This window comes from Bufo bufo, chromosome 4 (assembly GCF_905171765.1).
Source record: "Bufo bufo chromosome 4, aBufBuf1.1, whole genome shotgun sequence".
Taxonomy (NCBI): Eukaryota; Metazoa; Chordata; class Amphibia; order Anura; family Bufonidae; genus Bufo; species Bufo bufo.
In genome coordinates, this window is record NC_053392.1 from 602,086,075 (window position 1) to 602,113,596 (window position 27,522).

General features: G+C 47.0%; 1 protein-coding gene across 2 annotated transcripts in view; it reads left to right on the plus strand.

Annotated features, from left to right (window-relative positions):
• The first annotated feature begins 2,245 nt into the window (after window positions 1-2,245).
• The window catches only part of DISP1 (dispatched RND transporter family member 1), a 68,495-nt gene continuing 43,218 nt past the window's right edge, over window positions 2,246-27,522 (plus strand). The window contains exons 1-2 of one of the 2 annotated variants that reach the window (XM_040430549.1): window positions 2,246-2,335; window positions 8,668-8,762. The gene's annotated coding sequence lies outside the window, so the exon portion shown is untranslated. Of the gene's footprint in view, window positions 2,336-8,667; window positions 8,763-24,567; window positions 24,673-27,522 lie in introns of those variants that run through there. The other variant, XM_040430550.1, reaches the window with a different exon arrangement.

The window sequence follows — 27,522 nt, forward strand, 5'->3', positions numbered from 1 at the left end:
ATTTCTATTGCAGACCCACTGAAGTGAATGTTTCCTGGGCCGCAAAAAATAAATAAATGGAACGGACACGGAAATGAAACGCGTTCGTGTGCATGAGCCCTTTTATTGAGTTTAACTATTGAGTGATGGCGGTAGGGCAGAAGATTGCATACGGTCCGTCTCCTGCGGTGGACTACGGCTGTAGCTGCGCCATCTGGATTAGCCCTTAGGTCTCATGCACATGAACGTATCCGTTTCACTGTGCACAAAACACGGATCCTGGGCATGTGCAGACCGCTATTTTTTTAAAATCCTTGTCGAAACATCCTATTCTTCTCCGCAAAATGGACGAGAATAGGACAAATTCTATCTTTTTTTGCAGGGCCGCGGATCATACATAGAAAAGTGGGAGGTAGACGGTGGTCCCAATGAAATGCGGTAAAATAATACGGCCGTGTGCGCGAGGCCCTAGAGAGCGTTTCTTCAGCCGCTGCAGTCAGCCTGGAGCTCAGTACCCCGGCTACTGCAAAACCTCACAACACACACCAAAGCTGCTGCAGAACATCCTGATAAATGCCTCAGCTGCTGCAGAACATCCTGATAAATGCCTCAGCTGCTGCAGAACATCCTGATAAATGCCTCAGCTGCTGCAGAACATCTTGATAAATGCCTCAGCTGCTGCAGAACATCCTGATAAATGCCTCAGCTGCTGCAGAACATCCTGATAAATGCCTCAGCTGCTGCAGAACATCCTAAAAAATGCCTCATTGAAAGTCAGTGGGGGACGGATCCGTTTGTAAGCAAAATGCAGAACGGAATGGCCAACCCCTAATAAAACAGTCCTGTCCTTGTTTGTAAGGGCTCATGCACGTGAACGTATTTTGTTTCGCTTTTTTGGCGGACTGTAAGCGGAACCATTCATTTCAATGGTTCCGCAAAAAAAAAAGAAGAAAGCTACTCCGTGTGCATTCCGTTCTACAAAAAAATAGAACATGTCCTATTATTGTCCACATTACGGACACGGACAGGACTGTTCTATCAGGGGCCGGCTGTTCCGTTCTGCAAAATACGGTATGCATACGGACGCATCCGTTTCTTTTGCGGACCCATGTTTTGTGGACCGCAAAATACATGTGGTTGTGTGCATGAGCCCTGATGCGGACAATAATAGGACATGTTTCGTTTTTGCAAAACGGACAAGTGGACATACGGACACGGAACACACATGGAGTCATTTCCCTTTTTTTGCGGTCCCATTAAAGTGAATGGTTCTGCATATGGGCAAAAAAACAAAAAACGGACACGGACAAAAAAATTATAATACGCTCGTGTGCATGAGCCCTAAGAACTGATGCACGCGACCGTATGTATTTTGCGGTCCGCAAAAAAACGGATTTTTTGGAATTCCGTATTTTGCGGAACGGAACAGCTGGCCCTTCATAGAACGGTCCTATCCTTGTCTGTAATGCGGACAATAATAAGACGTGTTCTATTTCATTGTGGAACGGACTTGCGGCCATACGGGAACGGAATGCACGCGTAATTAGGGTCCATTCACGCGTCCGCGTGTGTTTTGCGGATCTGCAAAACACGGACGCCGCCAATGTGCGTTCCGCATTTTGCAGACCGCGCGTTGCTGACACTCTCGTAGGAAAATGCAATTGCGGACAAGAATAGGACATGTTCTATTTTTTGGCGGAAGTGCGGACAGCACATTCCGGCCCCATTGAAAAAGAATGGGTCCGCAAAATTGGAACGGATGCGGACCCATTTTGCAGATGTGTGAATGGAGCCTAACATCTTTTTTTTTTTTTGTGGACCTATTGAAATAAATGGTTCCGCATACGGTCCGCAAAAAAACAGAACGGACACGGAAAGAAAACACGCTCGTGTGCATGAGCCCCCCTAATACTGTATAAAGTTCCTGTAAAACATGGTCAATTCCTTCCCCTACCACTAGATGTCACCAGAGTCCAGCAGCTCCCAGCACTGGCCGGGATACAGCGCATTCTAATAGTAATAACAGTCAGTCTATTAGATGATGATGATGATGGCTTCTTCTACAGAGCTTTGTGTCCCCAGATACTTCCTATTTCCTGTGCACTGTGACAACCCTGCCCAATAACCCCCCATGTCCCTGCTGCAGGCCCCCAGGCAGATCAGAGCCCCAGGGGTTAATGTGCATGCACTGTGCATGTCCCCAGGCTGCAGCAGGAGAATGCAGGGATTAGTGACACAGGAAGCACTCTCTCCATAGCTTCCTGTGCTGGGATCAGAGGAGGAGCTGGGGAAGCTGCAGACATTCTGCAATGAGCCCACACAGCAGCCAGCAGCATGAACCCACAGGACACAGCAGGTAGGGAGCCCTGAGGGGGGACTACAAGTGCCAGCAGAGCCACCTGCCCCTGGCACAGGCTGGAGGAGGGGAGGGGATCAGGAAGAACTTTTCCTTTTGTCTCAGGGTGAGAAGTTTCTTGTCCTCCCTCCCGGATACAATGTTGCAGGCTGCACTGTAAACCATGGGGGCATCTCCCAAATATTATTGTCTGGGAAGACCATGTTTAGACAATTGTGGGAATACAACTCCCATCGGGTCGTGGTACTCTGCGGCTGAGACTTGTAGTTTTACAACAGGCGGAGAGATGCAGATTTCAGGTTCGGAGAGTGATTTATGAGAAACCTTTAGGGGAAGCCGTGTTCTGCTTTCTTGTCCTTCCTCATCACCCTGCTTCTCCCTGCTCTGCCCGTCAGTGTGGTGGGAACGCTGGGTGGCGGCGGTTTTGGCTGTGGATTCGGTTGTCACCCTGCTTCTCCCTGCTCTGCCCGTCAGTGTGGTGGGAAAGCTGGGTGGCGGCGGTTTTGGCTGTGGATTCGGTTGTCACCCTGCTTCTCCCTGCTCTGCCCGTCAGTGTGGTGGGAAAGCTGGGTGGCGGCGGTTTTGGCTGTGGATTCGGTTGTCACCCTGCTTCTCCCTGCTATGCCCGTCAGTGTGGTGGGAAAGCTGGGTGGCGGCGGTTTTGGCTGTGGATTCGGTTGTCACCCTGCTTCTCCCTGCTCTGCCCGTCAGTGTGGTGGGAACGCTGGGTGGCGGCGGTTTTGGCTGAGGATTCGGTTGTCACCCTGCTTCTCCCTGCTCTGCCCGTCAGTGTGGTGGGAACGCTGGGTGGCGGCGGTTTTGGCTGTGGATTCGGTTGTCACCCTGCTTCTCCCTGCTCTGCCCGTCAGTGTGGTGGGAACGCTGGGTGGCGGCGGTTTTGGCTGTGGATTCGGTTGTCACCCTGCTTCTCCCTGCTCTGTCCGTCAGTGTGGTGGGAAAGCTGGGTGGCGGCGGTTTTGGCTGTGGATTCGGTTGTCACCCTGCTTCTCCCTGCTCTGCCCGTCAGTGTGGTGGGAACGCTGGGTGGCGGCGGTTTTGGCTGTGGATTCGGTTGTCACCCTGCTTCTCCCTGTTCTGTGATAGGACTCATGCACACGACCTTATGTATTTTGCGGTGCGCAAAAACAGATCCGCAAAAAATACGGATGACGTCCATGTACATTCTGTATTTTGCGGAACGGAACAGCTGGCCCCTGATAGAACAGTCCTATCCTTGTCCGTAATGCGGACAATAATAGGACATGTTCTATTTTTTTGAGGAACGGAAATACGGACATACGGAAAAGGAATGCACACGGAGTAACTTCCGTTTTTTTTTTTTGGTGAACCCTTTGAAATGAATGGTTCCGCATACGGTCCGCGAAAAAAACAGAACGGACACGGTAAGAAAATACATTTATGTGCATGAACTAGGGATCGACCGATATAGATTTTTTAGAGCCGATCCCGATAACCTGTGAGCGTTCAGGCCGATAACTTATTCCGATATTCTGTGCATTGTCATTTTTGAAAAAACAAAAATTCCTGCACAAATCTGTTTTATAATCGAAATCTAATGCAAACAATTACGCCCAGAGCTTTATAATAATATATAGCGCCACCCCTCCCCCCCTCACTGACTACCATGGCCTGCTTGCTTCTTATCTTTTAGGATGGTTGCTTTATTAATTTATAATATACTAGTGCCAAATTATTACGGGACGTATTATCGGCAAGGTTAGGCTACTTTCACACTCGCGTTTGGTGCGGATCCGTCATGGATCTGCACAGACGGATCCGTTCAGGTAATACAGCCGCCTGCATCCGTTCACAACGGATCCGTTTGTATTATCTGTAACATAGCCAAGACGGATCCGTCTTGCGCACCAGTGAAAGTCAATGGAGGATGGATCCGTTTTCTATTGTGTCAGTGAAAACGGATCCGTCCCCGTTGACTTACATTGTGTGTCAGGATGGATCCGTTTGGCTCAGTTTCGTCAGAGGGACACCAAAACGCTGCAAGCGGTCTCCGCCTCCAGAGCGGAACGGAGACTGATCGGAGGCAAACTGATGCCTTCTGAGCGCGTCCTTTTCCATTCAGAATGCATTAGGGTAAGGCCTCTTTCACACTACCGTTTTTTTTTTTTTGTTTTTTTTCGTTTTGCGGGCCGTTTTTTGGGTTCCGTATACGGAACCATTCATTTCAATGGTTCCGCAAAAAAAACGTAATGTACTCGGTATGCATTCCGTTTCCGTATTTCCGTTTTTCCGTTCCGTCGAAAGATAGAACATGTCCTATTATTGCCCGCAAATCGCGTTCCGTGGCTCCATTCAAGTCAATGGGTCATCAGAAAAAACCAAACACATACGGAAATGCATCCGTATGTCTTCCGTATCCGTTCCGTTTTTGCGGAACCATCTATTGAAAATGTTATGCCCAGCCCAATTTTTTTCTATGGAATTACTGTATACTGTATATGCCATACGGAAAAAAACGGAACGGAAAAATGGAATGGCAACACAAAGGAACAGCGGATCCGTGAAAAACGGACTGCAAAACACTGAAATAGCCATAGGCCAAAGAGGCCTAAAACTGATCCGTTTTGGACCGCGTGTGAGAGCCCTGAACGGATCTCCCAAACGGAAATCAAAACGCCAGTGTGAAAGTAGCCTTAGATGCCGATAGCGATAACTTAGAAAATCATGAATATCGGCGAATAACATCGGTAAATCCGATAATCGGTCGATCCCTAGCATGAACCCACTCAGTGTGGTGTTGCCTGTTGAATTGGTTGTCACCCAGCTTTCCCTGAAACAGATATTATGCTTGAAAAGATTACCAGCCCAAGTCAGCAACCAGAGTGTTTTTTGTTCTAAATGACAATTTTCGGCGACTTTTGCGCAGAGCTCTATTATTTTTAAGTTACCAAAATAGTTTTTCATGTCATTGTTTTGGGTCAGTTATATATAGATTTTTTTTTCTGTTTCTCTTTTTAGTTTTAAACTGGGAAAAATACTAAAAACAAATAAAATAAATTTATTGGTCGCCATTTAAAAAAAAAAATTGAAATGCACTTAAAAATAAAGTGTGAGGCCTAAGGCCAAGTCCGTCAGTGATTCCTCCATGTTTTGGTCCGTATGTTCGTTTCGTTTTCTCCTCCGTATTCCATGTGCACTGTTGCAGTCTTTGACGGAACAGATTGAATGTGGAGGCCGTTTACTCCCCCCCCCCCCCCCCCCCCCCATGTCCGTTTTCTGGTGTAAAACAAGTCGCAAATCGCTGGTTTGTGACTCTTTAATCGCCATTGTGCCTAACATTAGTTGCAGTTGGCGTTTTTAAGCTGCCCTCGCCCCTTTCCGGAAAGAGGGTACACGGTGTGCTCGGGTTCATCCGCCCCGACACATTTACCATCACTGGCGTAAATGATGATTGAGATTTACCCCATCTATCTGCTGGCGGTCTAGGCAAACGGACCGCCAGCAGATAGATGGGGCGTGTCCCTCGTCATAAATGAAGTGCATCCTCTGGCGCCGTTAGGCTAGAAATTCTGGTCTTGATAAATCTCCCCCCGTAGACCGCCGATGGGCGTGTTTGGTTCACATCAGGTAGTGCACGACGTCTCTGTTGTTTTTCCACCACTGACCCAGGCAGATCTGCACAAACTTATTTTCTTTCCGTGACCGTTCCGTTTTTCTTGCGGACAATATGCGGAACCATTCATTTCAACGGGTCCGCAAAAAAAATGGAAGTTACTCCGTGTGCATTCTGTCTCCGTATTTCCGTTCCGCAAAAAAATAGAACGTCGTATTATTGTCCGCATTAGGCCTCATGCACACGACGCGGTCCGCAAAAAGCTGTTCCCTGATCCGTTTTCGTGTGTCTTCCTTGATTTTTGGAGGATCACCAGACATGAAAAGTGAAAAAAAAATCTAAGTCAAGTTTGCCTTGCAAATGATAGGAAAAAAACGGACGCGGACAATCTTGTGTGCCTCCGTGTTTTTTCACTGACCTATTGACTTGAATGGGTCTGCGAACCGTTGTCTGTGAAAAAAATAGGACAGGTCATATTTTTTTGACGGACTGGAAACACGGATCACGGACGCGGATGACAAACGGTGCATTATCCGAGTTTTCAACGGACCCATTGAAAGTCAATGGGTCCGCAGAAAACCACGGAAAACGGAACAACGGACACGGAACACAACAACGGTCGTGTGCATGAGGCCTTACGGACAAGGATAGTACTGGTCTATTAGGGGCCAGCTGTTCCGTTCCGCAAAATACGGAATGCAAACGGACGTTATCCGTGTTTTGCGGACCGCTTAATATATACGATCATTATACCTTATCTCCTTGTAGCCTTCACTCCTGGTTTTGGCTCACAATTACTGGGGCGCCGTTGGATACGTCTAATTTATGACAAAGCGTGCGCCTCGTCATAAATTAAGCTAATCTGCGGCAGTCCGTGCGCCTGGAGTACTTGTTTCCAGGCACATAGGTAAGTAAATTTGCCAGGGCACCACGCTCGATGCGCCCCTATCGCACCCAAACTCGGCTGCGCGACACAATACGGTTGCACGGCCAGACAGAAAAGTCTAAAAGTGTCGCAAATCCCTTAGTAAATGTGCCCCACCGACCATTCACTAGGAGTCGTTTACTAAGACCATATTTTTACCCCCCCCCCTTGCGCTGCTGTAAGATTCGGCTAATTTATGATGTGGCGTGCACCTTGTCGTAAATTAGGCGCATCTACGGCAGGAGAAAATCTATTCCAGCCCCTGAGTAGTTTATCCACAACATTTACGTCTTTTTGCAGGCGTAAATGTTAGTAAATTTGCCGGGTCCGGAGTAATGTTCTCCAGGACAGGGGCGTCCTGCCTTTCTGTAAGGGCTCATGCACACAAATGAGCCGTTTCGTTTTATTTGCGGACCGTATGCGGACCCATTCGCTTCAATGGGTCCGCAAAAAAAACTGAAGGTACTCCGTGTGCATTCCGTATGTCCGTATTTCCGTTCCGCCAAAAAAATAGAACATGTCCTATTATTGTCCGCATTACGGACAAGGATAGTACTGTTCTATGAAGGGCCAGCTGTTCCGTTCCTCAAAATACGGAATGCATACGGATTCGTATTTTTTGCGGATCCGTTTTTTTGGCGGACCGCAAAATACATACGGTCGTGTGCATGAGCCCTAAGTGTGATTTCCACCCCCCTCTTATGTGTTTTGTGAGCTTCGGAGCTGAAAACAAACCTAGTGGGAAGTAAGAGAAAGGACGTCACAGCAGTATAGTGCTGGCAGATTTCACAGAAGGGAGAAGCCTCCTGCTTGTAAGAGAAATGCATCTAGCTGTGCACCTGAATACTATGGCTGAAAAAGACATCAGGGAAGCCCAAAAAAAGCTTATGTCTGGCAATTGCATACACCGCGATTCCTTAATACACTTAAAAAATATAGCACAGAGCATTTTATGGCAGCCTGGCGTTGCTGCTACATTGGCTGAATGCAGACTACCATAAACAGCTGCATTTTTTACACGGGTGACAACGTGTATTCCTGGCTGAAATTCACATGAAATTCTTCCACCAATTGCGCCCCTTTGATCCCACGATAGTTCACACGCTCGCGGTTGTTGTTTGAAGTCTGCATAGCAAATCGACACATGTGGATTAGACCTCTTTGAATGGGAATAAATCCTTGTGCGGATCCGCGGTGTGTCAAACTGCAAATTCGCGGAGGAAATCTGAGAACCGGTTTCGGATTTCTGACGTAGACTGTCTAAACAAAGCTTAAGGGCTCATGCACACGAACACATATATATATATATTTTTTTTTTTTCCGTTCTCCTTTTTTACAGGTCCGTATGAGAACCATTCACTTCAATGGGGCTTGAAAAAAACGGAAATGACTCGGTGTGCATTCCGCAAAAAAAAATAAAAAATAGAACATGTCCTATTCTTGTCCTTTTTTCCGGACAAGGATAGGCATTGTTTCAATGGATCTGCCAAAAAGCGGATGCATAACGGAGGTCACACGGATGTCGTCCGTTTTTTTTTTTCCTTGCAGATCTGTGCTTTGCGGACTGCAAAATACATACGGTCGTGTCTATGAGCCCTCTAAACGAGTGTGCTGAAGTTTAGGGAATTTAGGGAAAATTAAATTTTTTGGAGCCACAGACCATCCCTCTTCCTCATCGATTCCGATACCGCTGTGTTCGTAGTCCGCGCTTCGTCCTCTTGATGACGTCACAGAACCAGTGCCACCCTGAATTTTGCAGGTAAATATTCTGACCCCCACCTCATGGTGTTAAATATTTGCCCATGTGTCTTGCAGGAGCCCTCTCTACGTGCTGTTGGCGGACTGATCTGCTCTGAGCTTCTGTGCGGACTCTCACCTCGCTGCGAATACGCCACAGACATTCCTCGCAGGTACGGAATGCTTTCTGCCATATGAATTACAATCCCCATGCGACCATTGTCTACGGTATTTGCTGATCCCGGTGAAGTGCTCTCGGCGTAAATCTGCCAGGTGCATCTGCGGAGGTCGCTCCACGCCTCATTCCAGCCTTATCGCCTCGCGGTCTCTGCCTATGCTGCTCGTTATCGGACAGCAAACAATATATTGGGATCAGATGTTACAGGGGAAAACCGTGTACAGATAAAGACCTGTGTCCCTGCGGCCCATGTGGACTGCACACGTAGAGCAGATTAGATAACGTAGAGAGGAAAGACGAAATCCGTATTTATCTGAGCCATTATTCTCGACTTAAAGGGGTATTACAGGATTTTTTTAACGCATGACCTATCCTCTAAATAGCTCATCAGTATCTGATCGGTGGGGATCCGGCACCCAGGACTCCGGCCGATCAGCGGTGTTCTCAGTTGCGCTGCGGCCTTCTCCCTGCTCACCGAGCACAGCGCCATACATAGTATAGTGGTCATGTTTGGTATCGCGCTCAGCCCAATTCACTTCTATTGGGCTGAGCTACGCCTAGGCCAAGTCACCGATGAACATGACATTGCCTGATCTAGCGGCTACTGCGAGTGCCGGTGCCTTCTCAAACAGCTGATTGGCGGGGGTCCCGGGTGTTAGATACTGATGACCTATCCAGAGCATAGGTCAGTAGTAAAAAAATAAATCTGGGAAAACCCTTATAAATATGTTGAATTTTCATGTGAATAAAATTTTAGCATTTTGCCTAATTTAGAAGGGATGCTGTTCATCCAGGGCTTCCTGGTTCATGTCTTACTGTGACGGGTATCGAAGCAGAGCAGCAGGGGGAGGGATGTTGCCAAGATAAGTCATGGAGATTTCTGTGGCAACAACTATAGACGGAGTAATGGTGGGCATTAGGAAATCCTGGTAACTCGGGGGGCATACGTGATGCTTTTGAAGGTAGAAACGCGTGTGGTGTCTGTTGCTCGGCCACGTGGATGTGCAGGAATAAGGTTTAGCTACAAATCGGTGCAGCAGATGTTTGTTAAAGGGATTGTCCAGTTTAGAAAACTCCTTTTCATGCATCTTATTAAAGGGCATCTGTCAGCAGTTTTGCACCTGTGACACCGGCTGACCTGTTACATGTGCACTTGGCAGCTGAAGGCATCTGTGTTGGTCCCATGTTCATATGTGCCCGCATTGCTGATAAAAGTGATGGTTTTGAATATGCAAATGAGCCTCTAGGAGCAACGGGGGCGTTACCATTACACCTAGAGGCTGCAACTGCCGCGCCCTCTGCACTTTCATTGACAGGACCAGGCAGTGAAAATGTCATCATGCTTGCCTGGCAATGTCAAAGTGCAGAGGGCGTGGAAGTTACAGAGAGAGCAGAGCTTCTAGGTGTAATGGTAACGCCCCCGTTGCTCCTAGAGGCTCATTTGCATATATTAAAACGTATTTTTTCTCAGCAATGCGGGCACATAGGAACGTGGGACCAACACAGATGCCTTCAGCTGCCAAGCGCACATGTAACAGGTCAGCCAGTGCCATAGGGACAAAACTGCTGACAGATGCCCTTTAAAGGATTCTGGGGGTGGGGGGGTGTCTTTTCAGGATACGTAGCTCTTGATCAGAAAGGAGGGCGGCTAATACACATTAGTGTAATGTATGTGAGGAGCGCCTTCCCCCGACAGATAATACTTGGGGAGAGACGGATCAGGTGGAATAAATATTTTTGTCGGGTCGCTCTGTTCTGCTAGGAGATAACCCGTTGTCTCCGCTCGGCCCATATAATGCACAGACGTGTTCTGCCGAGCTGGGAAGGATTCTTTACCGGAACATGTATACATCAAAACTTGTGTGCGTTGTTCCTCTTCTTGTGCGACCCGTATGGATCGCGGCGGGGTCGTCTGGTTTGTGTCTTTCCTGCCCCCTGGACAGGATGGGTAGAGATTTCCTGATCTCATGAGTCTGGGATAAGGGAAGCAGCAGTCCTATATATTGGATGGGGGGGGGGGCTGCAAGGAATGTGAAGAATTTCTTATTCGGATTTTTTTTCATTTAAAAATGTATTTTTTATTTATTTGTTTGCAAATGGCTTCTTCTAATACCCTATAGGTTTGGTAAATCCACAACTCCCATCATGCCCTGACGGACTCTTGCTGGAGGGTCGCGGCTCCTTGTGGTGGTGTGTGTTGTATTGCACCTCCACCCCATTCAGAGGGGTTGTCCCACGAAAAATATTCTGCAGTTTTAAAACCGCCACCTGGATCTGAACGCTTTTCTAATTGCCTGTAATTAAAAATTTACCACAACCGCTGAGCTATTCAGTAAAATGTATCTGTACAGCGCCACCTGCTGTTTGCTGTTTTTATTATTTCTCTGTCCACCTCACTGAGATGGCCGCACATGCTCAGTTCCATCTTTCAACTGCCTCCTGAGCTGCAATAGGTAGACAGCTGTAGCAGAATGGACACGCCCCCTGAGCTGCAGCAGAAAGGACATGCCGCTAAGCTGACAGATATAAATCTATCAGAGCAATGAACGTGTAGATCTCTGGATCCATGTGAGGCACAGGGCTGGTCCTAGCTTTGTTAGAAAGAGGTTGTCATGTGCTAGATTATATATGCTTTTTATTTTTTACATTAGTCATGGGACAACCCCTTTAAGTGAATGGTGCTGAGCTGCAGTACCACACACAGACACATCAATGGGAGTGGCGCTGTGTTGCGTACTACAGTAAAGCAGTCATTAATGGTAGCATGGATTGCCTCTTTATGATTGGCCCCCAATATGTGAGCTGTGGGGGTCCATCCTTTTAGTACCACCACTGATTACCAGTACAAAATGCTTCCCCTCATTTACTGCACCAACTGGTACAGCACCCTTGAGGTGGCTGCGGACGCTACTGCATCCCAGCCCCAATTTCAGGTTGAGCTGCAGTACCACACATAGAACAGGAGTGGCGCTGTGTGCGTAAATGAAAGACACATGGCCCCTTATTTCTACAGCTGTACCGGAGGTGGGACTCCCACTGGGAATACTTTGATTGCCTAAGATGGGCATAGTCCTCTAGTGTTAATATTGGAGGCCTTCATCTATGGGGCCCATAAAACATAGACCAAAGTGCTACATGTCCCTGCAGTAACCGTCCATGTCTGCGTGATTGTCCCTTTCTCCATGAAAGGTTATGGACGCCTTCAGGGGTGTATTTTTATAATGGTTTTTTACTCATTTCGGGCAACAAATCATTCAGCCCTTTCTGAGAGACGGGGGGTTAAAAATCAGTCTGTTTACAAGCTGTCAAAGTATGTTTTCTTTGAATCCCGTCATGTGACGGCTCATGTGTAGCTCTTATCTGTAATCTCCTGACCTCATAAACACTTATTTAATCCATATATTTATATCAGTTTGATAAGAACTGAGCTCTAATGAGTGTTTGAGGTCAGGAGATCAGAGCTACACATGAGCTGTCAGATGATGGGATTCAAAGAAAAGAGACTGTGACAACTTGCAAACGGACTGATTTTTAACTACTTTTAGTTGAACATTTTTAATAAAATTGTAATTATTTTTAAGCCCAAAATTAGTAAAATGCAATCGTAAAAAAAATTGCCCTGAAGGTTTCCATAGCCTTTAAGGAGGTATCCTGGTTACATTAAGTTATCCCCCCATCCACAGGATAGGGGATAACTATTAGATCGGTGGGGGTCTGACCGCTGGGACCCAGACCAATCGCAAGAACAGGGGCCCCATACCCCCTGAAGTAAACTGAGCGGCTGGTTGGGCATGCTTGCGGGCGCTCCCTTCATTTCTATGGTAGGTGAGCGCTGTAGAAATAAATGGAGCGGCCACGTGAATGCCCAACCGGATTCTCCGTTCATTTCAGGGGGATGTGGCCCCCCGTTCTCGTGATCGCTAAGGGTCCCAGTGGTAGGACTGTGGATAGGGGATAACGTAATGTACCAGAATACCCCCTTTAAGTGAATGGTGCTGAGCTGCAGTACCGGACCCAGCCACAGGAGCGGCGCTGTGCTGGATAATACAGTAAGCAGATATATCAAATACAACTTTTGACTTTGGCTAATTCCCCGAGGGCCGCATCTTTTCCATCCCCTCCACTTGCGCCGCCGCGAACAGATGCTCTGACACGGAGTGTTTAGTGAGCGCTCAGCTTTTTTTTTTTTGTGTTTTCCCAGTTTGCTGCAAGGCAAAAGGATTAGGTTACAAAAGTGAAAACTTTTTTTTTCCTCTCCGTCTCCTTTGTTGTGAATTCCTCGGACTGAATGGTTGTCATAATAAAAATTTAAAAAGAAAAGGTCCCTTCGATTAGATTCGGTAGAATGTGCGATGCTGGAACATGTCGCCATTGTGGAGATGGCTGAAACGCGTCTCGTGTCTGCGTCTGTCAAGTCATTGTTCTTTTGTGTCTCTGATAAGTCTGATAAATAAAGGCGCGATGGGTTTCCAGGGTTGGGATGTGCTGGATAGAACGTCTCGGAGGATTTGGCAGGCGCTCGGTATTACCCGGCGAACACCGCTTAAATCTTTCTCCAGCCGAGCCGCGCAATACTGAGAAAATAAAGCTGGCCCCCTGACAAATGTCTGTTTGTCTAACGCTAATGTTCTGCAAATGTTACAATTTGTGCCGGCAAAATAATATTCTTAACTAATTAGAGATGGTCTCCGAGTATTGAACAAAAGCCTGATTTGTTTTTTTTTCAAAAAGAGAAGGGGAAGGGCTAGCCACTCGGACTCTTTAATACGTTTTTGTAGTGACTACGGTATCTAAATACGCCGTTTTCGTCTTTTGCATATCAGCAATGTTGTCTTATTGGGTTAGAGGTGATATTGCAGTGCGAAAAACTTACCTGTGATGATTACATCTCATTGGCTGTCTCGACTGGTTTCCTCAGGGGCGTGACCCTCTGTATAATTTGCATAAAAAAAGGATCACATGATTCAGTGATGGATACATGTTCTTCCTGCTTGAATTTGTCCTGAATTTACGGGACTGTCCCCGATTTTCAGAGACTGACTCGGCAATTTTGGGCTGTGCGGGGCCAGCATTGACATCACCCATAAACGGGTGTTACTGGGCGGAGTCGTGGTGTTTCTGGGGGTGAGTTTTAGAGGCCCCGAATATTGCTAAGTGTGCCATTGATGATGTCATGCTACATAGGAGGACAGCCCAGAGAAGTGCTGAGGTCTACACATTCATGGTCACACCTCTGTTTTAAAGGGGTCCTATGAGTTTAAAAAAAAATGGGTAAGAATGTTAGAACTTTTACTCATGGACTTTAAGTGAATACCAGACTGCAATATCAGAGCCAGCCTGAGGATAAGAGAGGCGCTGGAACAAAGTAACCATTCTTTTTTTAAAACTCTTACGAGTCCTATTTAAAGGGGTAGAGCAAGTTTTCAAAAACATGGCTGCTTTCTTACAGGAATGTGGGTTGGGGGCGCGCCCGTCTGTGGGTTGGGCGCGCGCCTGTCTGTGGGTTGGGGTGCGCAGTGAAGTTTAGCACTGTCGAAGTGAAAAGGTTTGGGCTGCAATACAACAAGCAATCTGTGGAAAAGAGTGGCGCTGTTTTTGGAAGAAAGCAGTAGGGACCCTCTTTTAAAGGGGGTTTAAAAATAAAAAAGAAGCTATACTCGCCCTCGTTGCTCCCCCACTGCTGCCGTTTCGATGCTGCGCTGGTCTCCGCTACTCTTCACTCACTGGTCCTGGCTCTACACACCAGAAATGCCAGGAAAGACCTGTCCAGCCAATCACAGGCTCTGGCGAGTCACCACTACGGCCAATGATTGGATAATTGGCTTTTCCCATCCTTTCTGGCCAGGACCAGGAAGTGGAGAGCAGCGGGGACCGGAGCAGAATCGCAACGGCAGCAGTGGGGGATCGGTGAGGGTGAGTATGGCTTCTTTTTTTAAAATTTTTCCTCCGATTGGATCTGATTTGTTTTTGTTTTTTTGACTCTTGTGCACCTCACATACATAATTATCTTCATGCAGGCTATCTCCATATGTTTCCAGGACCCCGTCCATTTTATATCAGCCCCCCATCCCCCGCCCCTCCATATTTCTTTCTTCCACCGCTAATGCAGTTCCTAAAATATGACACGGACTTAGCCATGTTTGGCATAGAGAAAGCAACAGGAGAGGCCTTACCTCAGTACTCTGCCTGCAGTGCAGACCAGGCAAGCTAGGACACACCCTTTAAATTAGGACACACCCCTTTTGAGATTACAATAGAAGATCCTTTCTCTGCTGAATTTCTTAAAGGGGTTTTCATTTCCTCCTATATTGATGACTTAGGCTACATGCACACGACCGTGTGTGTTTTGGGGTCCGCAAAAAAAAAAAAAGGATGCCATCCGTTTTTCTTTTGTTTGTTTGTTTTTTGCAGATCCATTGTAACAATGCCTAAAACGGACAAGAATAGGACATGATATATTTTTTTTGCGGGGCTACGGGACTGACATACTGATGCGTACAGCACACGGTGTGCTGTCCGCATTTTTTGCAGACCCATTGAAATGAATGGGTCCGCATCCTATCCGCCAAAAAAAAAAACGGAACGCACACGGAAACAAACAACGTTCGTGTGCATGTAGCCTTATCCTCAGGATAGCTCATCAATATCTGATTAGTGGGGGGGGGGGGGGGGGTCTGACTACCATCACAGATCTATCCGCCAGAATTCGTTTTGGAAAAATCCACGACAAATGCGCACAGTTTACATCCGGTTTCGCTGGTGGATTTCCAGAGCAAGGGATCAAATCCGCTGCATAAACCATGAACAATCATCTGCTATTTGGGTACTGTAATACGCTGCTCCACAGTTCCACCACATACCCCTTAAAGAGCAGCTGTCAGCAGGATCAGCCCTATTAAACCAGATATATTGCCTGGTAGAGTTGATCCTGCTAATTAAAATTATACCTGTCTTGTGAAAATCGATTGCGGGGTTCCCGAGAAAAAAGACTTTTTTGTTCTTTCTACAAGTCAGGGCTTCACTGCACTGAGGGGCGTGGTGATAGACCATGTGATTGGACCATGTGATCTGACGTCACCACAGGTCCTTTAGCCGGCAGCTCATGATTAAAGAAGTAAGAAGAGACCGGCAGCTACGCGATCAAGAGGAGAAGGTGAGTTAATTGTTTTTTATTTTTTAACCCTCAATTGACCACCTACTAAGCATTCTGTATTAAAGAATGCTATTATTTTCCCTTATAACCATGTTATAAGGGAAAATAATAACATCTACCCCACACCGAACCCAAACCTGAACTTCTGTGAAGAAGTCCGGGTTCAGGTCTAGGTACCACAGTCGTTTTTTTATTACACGCGTGCAAAACACATTGCACCCGTGCGATATAAACACCCGTGCGATATACTGACTGCAATTGGGTACCTACTCACGCGGGTTTGCCGCAACGCATCCGGACCTTATCCGGACATGCTCTTGCAGACGAGCGTGTCCGGATTAGGTCCGGATGCGTCCCGGTGTGCTGCGGCAAACCCGCGCGAGTAGGTATGCAATTGCAGTCCGTTTTGACTGCGATTGCGTTCCGATGTTCAGTTTTTATTGCGCGGGTGCAATGTGTTTTGCACGCGCGTGATAAAAAACCGACTGTGGTACCCAGACCCGAACTTCTTCACAGAAGTTCAGGTTTGGGTTAGTTGTAGTGTAGATTGTATTATTTCCCCTTATAACATGGTTATAAGGGAAAATAATAGCATTCTGAATACAGAAAGCATAGTACAATAGCGCTGGAGGGGTTAAAAAAATTTAAATATAATTTAACTCCCCTTAATCCACTTGTTCGCGCAGCCGGCATCTCTTCTGTCTTCATCTGTGAGCAATAGGACCTTTGATGACGTCACTGCGTTCATCACATGGTCCATCACAAGATCCATCACCATGGTAAAAGATCATGTGACGTACCATGTGATGACCAGAGTGACATCATCAAAGGTCCTGTAACTGTACTTAATGCTCACCACAGGTCCTATTCAACAAAGGAGACAGAAGCAGATGCCGGGCTACGCAATCAAGTGGACTAAGGTGAGTTAAATTATTTTATTAATTTTTTTTAACCCCTCCAGCGCTGTTTTACTATGCAGTCTGTATTCAGAATGCTATTATTTTCCCTTATAACCATGTTATAAGAGAAAATAATAATGATCGGGTCTCCATCCCCATCGTCTCCTAGCAACCGTGCGTGAAAATCGCACCGCATCCGCACTTGCTTACGGATGCTTAAGATTTTCACGCCACCCCATTTATTTCTATGGGGCCTGCGTTACGTGAAAAACGCACAAAGAGGAGCATGCTGCGATTTTCACGCAACGCACAAGTGATGCGTGAAAATCACCGCTCGTGTGCAGAAATGAATGGGTCCGGATTCAGTGTGGGTGCAATGCGTTCACCTCACGCATCGCATCCGCGCGGAATACTCGCCCGTGTGAAAGGGGCCTAACAGTCTTATTTCTTGGGAACGCTACAACCGATTTTCATAAGACAGGTATCATTTTAATCAGCAGAATCATCCCTACCAAGCTATATATCTGGTTTAATAGGGTTGGTAAAGCTGATTATTGACCTTTTTAAGTGAAAAAAAGAAATAAAAGCCTTCTACAAGTAGGCGGAGACAAGAAGCAGCTGGATCGTGTCTTGGGTTTGTTCTTCCTCCGGCAGCGGGTGAACATGCTTAACCTATTATGTATGGCTTTTATACTACTTGCGAGCAAGGTCAATGTGGCATTGAAGTGAATGCTAATGAAATACATCGGACAGAATGCTGCAAAGCGTTTTCGCTAAACCGCGGTCCCCCCCCTCCCCTCGCCCTTTGGGATGGTTTCGGAAAAGTTTGCAAGCTGTAAATAATTGAGAATAAAGTAAAAATTCACAATAAGAGATTTCTTGGCTCGCAGATGTGTATAATTTCATGGTATTGGCTTCATGCATATGGTTTACCAGCAATTGAAGACAGGTTTTGGCGAGAGGAAATGGGGGCAAAGTAGCTGCCCTCAAAACGCTGCTAAATAAATATGTGGTTCATTAGGTCCGTCCAAAAAGAATTAGAATCATGTCCCCAAACACCTCCTTTTGTCATTTAATTGTTTGTGTGTATGTATATAAAATCCATAAAAACGTTATACCGGACACCGTACATTTACAAGAGGTGCCTCTTTCCAAATTTACTGAATTATCAATCTTCTTTTCATGCTAAATGTAAATGGGGGCGCTGTTCCATGGATGCCTATGTGAAAATGTTTTGACTCTGGCAGTGGTGGAAAGTGGTACTACAAGTTACAAATTTTGTAGAAAGCACCTACCAGTATATGCCACAAGGGGTGTGTTGTTGACTACCTTTTGGGAGCCCCCCAAAAAATGCCTACCTCCTGTTATGGGTCTTAGGAAGTATAGAAGTCCATGGGCCTTAAGTGATGTTTGTTTTTATGAGGGCAGTAGTACGGTATTCGGGGCAGAGGCAGGAATCCTTGTCTGTCTGGATCCTGGGATGCGAGCCCCATGTGTGGTCGGCCCTCATCTGTCAGCGTGTGTTTTTTTTTTCTAAAAGATGATAGTTCCCTTTAAGAAGAATTTTAAAATGAGTAGTAAGATTTATCACAGGCCCGATCCAGCATAGTTGTCATAGTGACCTCATCCTACTAATCCTATAATGGGTCTTATCGCAGCTTTCTGACCCCCCCCCCCCCCCCCCCCCATCCTTATCCTGGCTCTTAATTATTGAGGGGCCCGTTTATATATTCTCCTATGCCTTATGTCTTTTACTCTATTCACATCCAGAGCTGCACTGAAAAATCTAACAGTAGATGCATTAGATGCTACAACATAACTTTTACTCTGTTCACATACAGAGCTGCATTCAAAAATCTAACCGTACTTCTGGGCTACATTGTCTTTTACTGTATTCACATCCAGAGCTGCATTACAAAAAAAAATCTAACAGTACTTCTAGGCTACATTATGTATTTTACTGTATTCACATACAGAGCTGCACTGAAAAATCTAACCATACTTGTAGGCTATATTATGTATTTTACTGTATTTACATCCAGAGCTGCATTCAAAAATCTAACAGTACTTCTAGTCTACATTATGTATTTTACTGTATTCACATACAGAGCTGCACTGAAAAATCTAACCGTACTTGTAGGCTATATTATGTATTTTACTGTATTCACATCCAGAGCTGCATTCAAAAATCTAACAGTACTTCTAGTCTACATTATGTATTTTACTGTATTCACATACAGAGCTGCACTGAAAAATCTAACCGTACTTGTAGGCTATATTATGTATTTTACTGTATTCACATCCAGCGCTGCATTCAAAAATCGAACTGTACTTCTGGGCTACGTCGTGTCTTTTACTCTATTCACTTCCAAAGCTGCTGTCAAAAATGTAACAGTACTTTTGGGCTATGTCATATCTTTTACTCTGTTCACATCCAGAGCTGTGTTAAAAAAAAAAAAAAATCTAACCGTTGCTTCTTGAATTCCTATTATGAAGTACAGTCTGTCGTGCTGTATAGTGGCAGCATGGGGGCCGCAGACAGTTTCCAAAGCTGAAAAAGTAGCCAAATTCTGAATGCAGCTCTTGAAGTGAATGGAGTATTATACAGGGTGTAGCTCGGGTAAGGGGCCCATTCACTTGATATGTTTTGCAGCAGCAGAGGTGCAGTGTAACAAAACCACATTGTGTTTGTCTGGGCTGACATTACGGGGTTAATAAAGCGCATGCAGTGCCAGTCTCCACTGCCGCTGTGGTCGTATTCACTAACATCTGTTATCAGTTTTGGGGAAGGGGGGGGGGGGGGGAATAAGAAGGGTGAAATATTGTAACCAAAATCAATTTTTACAAAATGTAATCTAAAAGGTAAAGGAAAATGATTTAGTGGAGAGAAGCGGCGCCTCCTAATGAGCAGCCGGGTAATAGGTGCGAAGTATCATCGCACAATATCTGATCTACGGGGTCACAGGTCAGCGTTTGATCTCGCAGCCTAAGGATTTACGTCTGGCAGCACCTCATTATATCCGGAGGGGTTCTCCTCTACCGCTCCTCCTGCACCTTCCATACAGGACTATTTATATTAATCTAACCCCCCCCCCCCCATACCTGCTCCTGACCTGTCCGTTATAGAACCGCTTCCTGTATTTCCCATAAACGGCTGCTATCCCTGAACTCGTTATGGCTCTGTCCCTCTCTTATTCCTCTTGGGAAATGTCTGATTATTTTGACAGAGGTTGTTACTATTCCTCTTGGCGCTGACGACCCTGATTGGATTGCGTAGGGACACTCGCCGGTAACACCCAGGTGTCGGCTTCGGCTGCTTTCACACTCGCGGCAGAGGATTCCAGCCGGATCAGGATCCTGATCTGCATGAGAAATGCATTGAAAATGCCGGATCCGTCTATCCGGTGTCTTCCGGAAAAAACGGATCTGGCATTTGTTTTTCAAATTTTTTGCGGTCTGATCATGCGCAGACCGCAATGCCGGATCCGCTTTGCCGGAACACTCGGGGTGTTCAATGGGAAAAGAAGCCGGATCCGGCATTCCGGCAAGTGTTCCGGAATTTTGAACGGAGATAAAACCGTAGGATACTGCGGTATTATCTCAGGTTGTAGCCCAGATACTTGCTGCCTCCATGTTGCTTTGTTTGTATTGACTTAGTGTTTTTTGGGTGGGTGGGGGGGGATGGGGCAGAGGAATCTCCTGTGAATACCCCCCCCCCCCCCCCCCCCGGCCGTGTGACCACTGGTCTCCTGGCATCTCCAGTACACAGGGCAATCGGGGAGGATCAATATTTACCAGGGACACAACAATGGCGGAGGAGAGAGGAATGCGACGTCTCCTACAAGCCTCTGCCACATGTAGCTGAAGCCCCTCACAAGACGTAGATGTGAGCCCCCCCCCCCGCCTTGTGTATCTTCGGATGTGTTTGGAGTAGACAATGATGGATGGGGCTTGTGGTGTGAACCGCTGTGTACGTGAGAAACCGGCGACAACAACCACATGGCCGGGTGTGGGGATCCATGGGTCTGCAGATCTTTGTGTGACATTTCCTCTTTATGTTCAAGAACTCTGCTTGCTTTCAGTAAGGCCTCATGCACACGACCGTTGTTTGTTTCCGCGTCCGTTCCGCCGATTTTTAGCGTTTCAGATGCGGACCCATTCATTTCTATGGAGCCGTTGAAAATGCGGATAGTCCACCGTTTGTTATCCGCGTCCGTGGTTCCAGAGTCCGTCCAAAAAATATAACCCGTCCTATTCTTGTCCGCAAAAAATGGTTCGCGGACCCATTCAAGTCAATGGGACTGCCAAAAGTGCGGATGCGCAACCGTCTGTCGTCCGCGTCCGTTTTTTGTAGAATCAGTATCCTGGGTGGGGATAATAAAATGACACTTTGTTTACCTTCCTTTTTTATGGCGGTCCGTCAAAAAAAAAAACGGAAGACACACTGAAACAAAAACGGATCACGGAACAACGGAACCCCATTTCGCGGAATGGAAAACAACAACGGTCGTGTGCATGAGGCCTGAATGGCATCGCGCTTGTTTTAACCCACAGGCGAGTGGTTTCTACGCAGTCTGACCCTGTCCCCTATTGATGAATGGAATGATGGTGCACTGTTGTCCGTTTTCTCCACACGTTTCCAGGAGGAATAACAGAGGGAAAGCAGAATGTAGTTGTAAGGCCTCATGCACACGAACGTGTGCGTTCCCGTGGTCGTGCTGCGGCCCGCAAAATGCAGGCCACAATGCACAAACACCGTCCGTGGGGCAGCGGATTGCGGACCCATTCCATTTAATGAGTCCGCGATCCGGCCGTCCCGCAAAAAGATAGAACATGTCCTATCTTTTTGCGGAACGGAAATAAGGGACGAAACCCCACGGAAGCACTCAGTAGTGCTTCCGTAGGGTTCCGTTCCGTGCTTCCGTTCCGCATCTCCGGATTTGCGGACCCATTCAAGTGAACGGGTCCGCATCCGTGATGCGGAATGCCCACAGAACGGCGCCCGTGTATTGCGGGTCCGCAATACGGCAACCGGGTTCGTGTGCAGGAGGCCTGGGAATGGGAAGCTTTTATTAAAAAAGTCTGGGGAGGATTTGGGCTACTTTCACACTAGCGTTATTGCTGGATCCGGCAGGGTTCAGCAAAAACGCTTCCGTTACTGATAATACGATCGTCTGCATCTGTTATGAACGGATCCGGTTGTATTATCTTTAATAGCCAAGACGGATCCGTCATGAACTCCATTTAAAGTCGATGGAGGACGGATCCGTTTTCTATTGTGGCAGAGAAAACTGATCGGTCCCCATTGACGTGCATTGGGGGTCATGCTGGATCCGTTTTTTTAATTTTTTCCCAGGACGGAAAGCAAAATACAACACGTTGCGGTCTGGGAACGCAACTAAACAGAACGGAATGCATTTTGGAGCATTCCGTTCTGTTCAGTTCAGTTTTGTCCCCATTGACGATGAATGGGGACAAAACTGAAGCGTTTTTTTTCCGGTATTGAGCCCTTATGACAAATCTCAGTATCGGAAAACTAAAACGCTAGTGTGAAAGTTAGCCTTAAAGATCTACACACCTCACAGCAGAGGGTTTGATACAGTTGCATCTTGTATGGGAAATCTGTGTATTAAATAGCTGCACTGATACATTGTAACAAACCTTCAGGATAGATCGGTTACGCTGCTTCTAATAGATAATCATTGCTATACTGTCACCGCAGTGGGGTCATGACTTGCGTCGCAGGACGGTTTTACTCTCTTCCTCTGTGCTGCTGTTTTTGGGGGGGACAGATGACGTGGCTCTGTTGGTGTCTCGAGGAGATCCCCCGTGGTTTCATGTTGTTGGTTTCCCACCGGACAAACATCACCTCCCAAGTTGAGCTCTGGGTGAAGGAACGTCCTGAGCTCCTTCCAGCTTTGGTCACTAATTGGAATCTGACACCCTCTGCCAGGTGGAGCGTCTCACTGCGGAGCCCAGCGCCAGTCAGTGCCCTGCCGGGGGCGCCACAGCGGGATTAACACACAAAACACAGGGAGTGACTCCGTCTTATGTGTTATGTCTTGTGGAGACCACCAGCTGATGCAGGGAGCAATGCAACCTGGGAAAGGTTATGCAAATTAGCTCTCCTCTAGAGGGAAGGAAGGAAACCTCTCTAGTGCCCCCCACAGGCAGCTGCCCTGCAAATCAGTGTCTGGTGGATATAGGAGCCGTCAAACTTGACTGTAGACGCCCATCTGTAGAGGGGGGTCTTGCCCCTCGTCGGTTCAGACCAGGTTCTGATCGGGTGAAAAGCCCTTGTTGTAGCTGTCAGGAGGTCCTTCTGAAGTCATACAGGTAACACCCCCTGGGCATAGTACCAGCGCCAGCAGATGGCATGGGTCTGTATGATATACATGAGATGCTGCACCTGATGATACGCAGTATAGAGGTTACAGTGATACCTTCCCCCTGGGCGCGGGCCCCCCTTCATCCTGGGCGCGGGCCCCCCTTCATCCTGGGCGCGGGCCCCCCTTCATCCTGGGCGCGGGCCCCCCTTCATCCTGGGCGCGGGCCCCCCTTCATCCTGGGCGCGGGCCCCCCTTCATCCTGGGCGCGGGCCCCCCTTCACCCTGGGCGCGGGCCCCCTTCACCCTGGGCGCGGGCCCCCTTCACCCTGGGCGCGGGCCCCCTTCACCCTGGGCGCGGGCCCCCTTCACCCTGGGCGCGGGCCCCCTTCACCCTGGGCGCGGGCCCCCTTCACCCTGGGCGCGGGCTTGTTCACACATTAAGGGATCACTGTGGATTTCTGAAAATCCGTAGCTGCCATGTGGAGGAGATGTTAGTTAACCTCCTCCGCACGCTGCGTAAAGTCGCTTTAAGGGTACATGCGCACGTTGAGTATTCGTGTGCAGAGAATCCGCAGGTGCTCGCAGGCAAATCCGTGCGGTCAGTCCGCTTCAATCGGTGCGGATTTTACTAAGTGAATGAAGAAAATCCGCTCGGAAACGCTCTGCATCGTGTGCATTGAGAATTTCAAATTCTGATAGAATACAATGTACGTGACCTACGCTGCGGATATTCTGCACGGAAAATCCGCACGCAATCCTGATCGTGTGCATTCAGCCTGACTGAACGGTGGGGCGGATTTTTCAACCTGAAACGCGTCGGCTCTTGTCGCAGTTTGGTCACGGAATTGTTGCAGATTTTCCCCTTGTATCTTTTTGCTATAAAGTGGGTTTTCGGAAATCTGGTGCTATTATTATTATTCATCCCTTTTTTCATTTCTGCTGCTGTTTTATTTCTTTTTTGCACTAGTTGGTGGGGCCCATCTTATTTTTCCTTGGGGCCCTATGAATTAGACTTACGGCCCTGCCCATTGGGCATCTGCAAATATAACCCAACTTTCTGCTGGGGGCTGTCACCCAGGGGACCCGGGGATTTATCATTTTCTGGCCGCCCATTGGATCTTCACATTTGGGGGAAACTCTGAAAATGAAATGTTGTAGAGAAACAGATCAAAGGCAGAAAATCACACCAAGCAGCTCTGCGGACCCCCCTCTCTGGGAGCAGGAAGAGACTAGAAATGACATGTCACCTCCATATCCTGGCTGGGTGACCCTGTGCTCTCAGGAGGCTCTTCCCAGCTGTTACCACTAAGCGCACAGCCCCCCGGGCTCCTCTGGAGAGCAGGCCGGCCTCTGCGCCCCCATTGGTCGCCTCCAATTCTCCATCCCTCCATGACCAGCCTGTGGCTTCAGCATGTGCTTGTCAGTCCGGCTGCAGAGGAGGAAGACACCGCACTTCTGCAGGGCTGACTATGGGACCCCTCTGGAGGATGGGCCCCTGACCGCCCGCCGCTGGGGCTCTCCAAGGTACGACCACTGTGTAGCTGAGGGGTTGTATCCCAGGATCGGCCAGGAGCAGACCCCGGATTGCTGGCAGCCAAGGGGGAAAGATTTCAGGAATGTACTGGCTGCACTGGTATTATTCTGCCTCTGCTGGGGGGGGAGGAGACGGAGGGTTATTCTAGAGATCTATATATATGGGGCAGAATGGGGGGCTGCAGTGTGTGTGTATATATATATGGGGCAGAATGGGGGGCTGCAGTGTGTGTGTATATATATTTATCTATCTCATATCTATCTATTATTTATATATATATATATATATATTTATCTATCTATCTAATATCTATAGCTCTATCTCTCTATATATATCGCTCTCTATATATCGCTCTCTCGCTCTATATATATATATATATATATATCTATCTATCTCTCTCTCTCTATATATATCGCTCTCTATATATCGCTCTCTCGCTATATATATATATATATATATATATATATATATATATATATATATATATATATATCTATCTATCTATATCTCTCTCTCTCGCTCTCTATATATCTCTCGCTATATATATATATATATATATATATATCACTCTCTCTCCTGTATATACATAAAGAAATGATAATTTACTGTAATTATCTTTTTAGAACTTTTTTGCTCTCTAGACTCTCTTCCACCACACTTGCGCTCTGTACCTGCTGCCAGTCTGTGCTCCTCGCTCTCTCTGTTTCTATATCTCCGAGGTGTATTAGAGGAAGATCCCTTGAACTAGAGTCCTGCCCCCCCCCCTCCCCAATTATACTGTCATCATCAACAACATTTACAGAATTATTTTATGATTTTTTTTGTTTAATTAGTTTGAAAGAATTTTATGCTGTTCTTGTGTGTGAGTTTTTTCCCTGCATGTAACATAATGTGGAGTTGAGCGCGGTCCTGTGAGATCCTGGGAATTCGCTAATTGGATTTGTTTATTTATTAATACTTCCTTTAATGCCACATCTTCTACACCGCACACGGCCGTAGATTTCTAAGTGGCTGCAGGTTACTAAGACTCGATGAGCTGGAAATGATACATTTATTATTGTTACTGTAGTAATACATAAGGAATTCAGATTCCTCTCCTTCCTCCTTTAGGATGAGTCTATAGATTCCTCTCCTTCCTCCTTTAGGATCAGTCTATAGATTCCTCTCCTTCCTCCTTTAGGATCAGTCTATAGATTCCTCTCCTTCCTCCTTTAGGATGAGTCTATAGATTCCTCTCCTCCGTCTTTAGGATCCGTCTATAGATTCCTCTCCTTCCTCCTTTAGGATCCGTCTATAGATTCCTCTCCTTCGTCTTTAGGATCAGTCTATAGATTCCTCTCCTCCGTCTTTGTATCCGTCTATAGATTTCTCTCCTCCGTCTTTAGGATCAGTCTATAGATTCCTCTCCTTCGTCTTTAGGATCCGTCTATAGATTCCTCTCCTCCGTCTTTGTATCCGTCTATAGATTCCTCTGCTTCCTCCTTTAGGATCCGTCTATAGATTCCTCTCCTTCATCTTTAGGATCCGTCTATAGATTCCTCTCCTTCGTCTTTAGGATGAGTCTATAGATTCCTCTCCTTCGTCTTTAGGATCCGTCTATAGATTCCTCTCCTTCCTCCTTTAGGATCCGTCTATAGATTCCTCTCCTTCGTCTTTAGGATCCGTCTATAGATTCCTCTCCTTCGTCTTTAGGATCCGTCTATAGATTCCTCTCCTTCGTCTTTAGGATCCGTCTATAGATTCCTCTCCTTCGTCTTTAGGATCCGTCTATAGATTCCTCTCCTTCGTCTTTAGGATCCGTCTATAGATTCCTCTCCTTCGTCTTGGCGCTGAGTCACTTGAGCTGCTGCTGGAAGTAAATGATCCGTTTTATTTGTTTTTGCAGCCAGTTTTAGTCTCTTCTCTTTTTCCGATTCGCTTCCTAACACTACAGTGAATGGAGACGCACAGACACAAAATTTACTTTAAAGTAGTTTTGCCACCATTAAATGTTGATGTAATTTAGGATGAAAAATAGTTACTTTTGTAGTTTACTTTCTGTTACGAAAATGCTCTCTTGCACGCCCACCTACTGAGCTGGATCAGCATAGCCGCCCGTGCTTAGTTCCGTCATTTAACTGCCACCAGCCATATCTACTGTTAGACCTAGATAAGGAGGAAGCTTCCGCAGAGAGGACACACTCTCTGAGCTGTGATGGAGAGAGCTGCAGCAGAAAGGACACATCCCCTGAGCTGTGATGAGAGAGCTGCAGCAGAAAGGACACATCCCCTGAGCTGTGATGAGAGAGCTGCAGCAGAAAGGACACATCCCCTGAGCTGTGATGAGAGAGCTGCAGCAGAAAGGACACATCCCCTGAGCTGTGATGGGTAGAAAGCTGCAGCAGAAAGCACATGCACCCCTGAGCTGCCATAGGGAGATAGCTGCAGCAGGAAGGACACACCCCTTAACTATCCATAGAGAGAGGTGCAGCAGAAAGGAGTAGCCCCCTGAGCTGTCAGCCTGAAGAGAGGAGTAGACATGGTGCAATGAATGTGGAGATCTCTGGATCCATGTGAGGTACAGACATCAGTGGCCAAAATATCAAATCACAAATCTCCTTTAGATCTTCAGATGCTCCTATTCCTGCGAAAAATCATGAACATACTGTAGATCAACATCTAAATCTGTAAATATGTCTGTTTGCTTTCAGTGAATGGAAATCTAAATCTTCCCATACCTGGAGATTAGCCGCCTCTGCATCCAGTACATGCAGGGCGGTATATGGAGATGCGGGGTGCCACAGCAATTCCCTCGCCCTTAGGCTACAGTCACACGATCGTTGTGTGTTTTGCGGCCCACA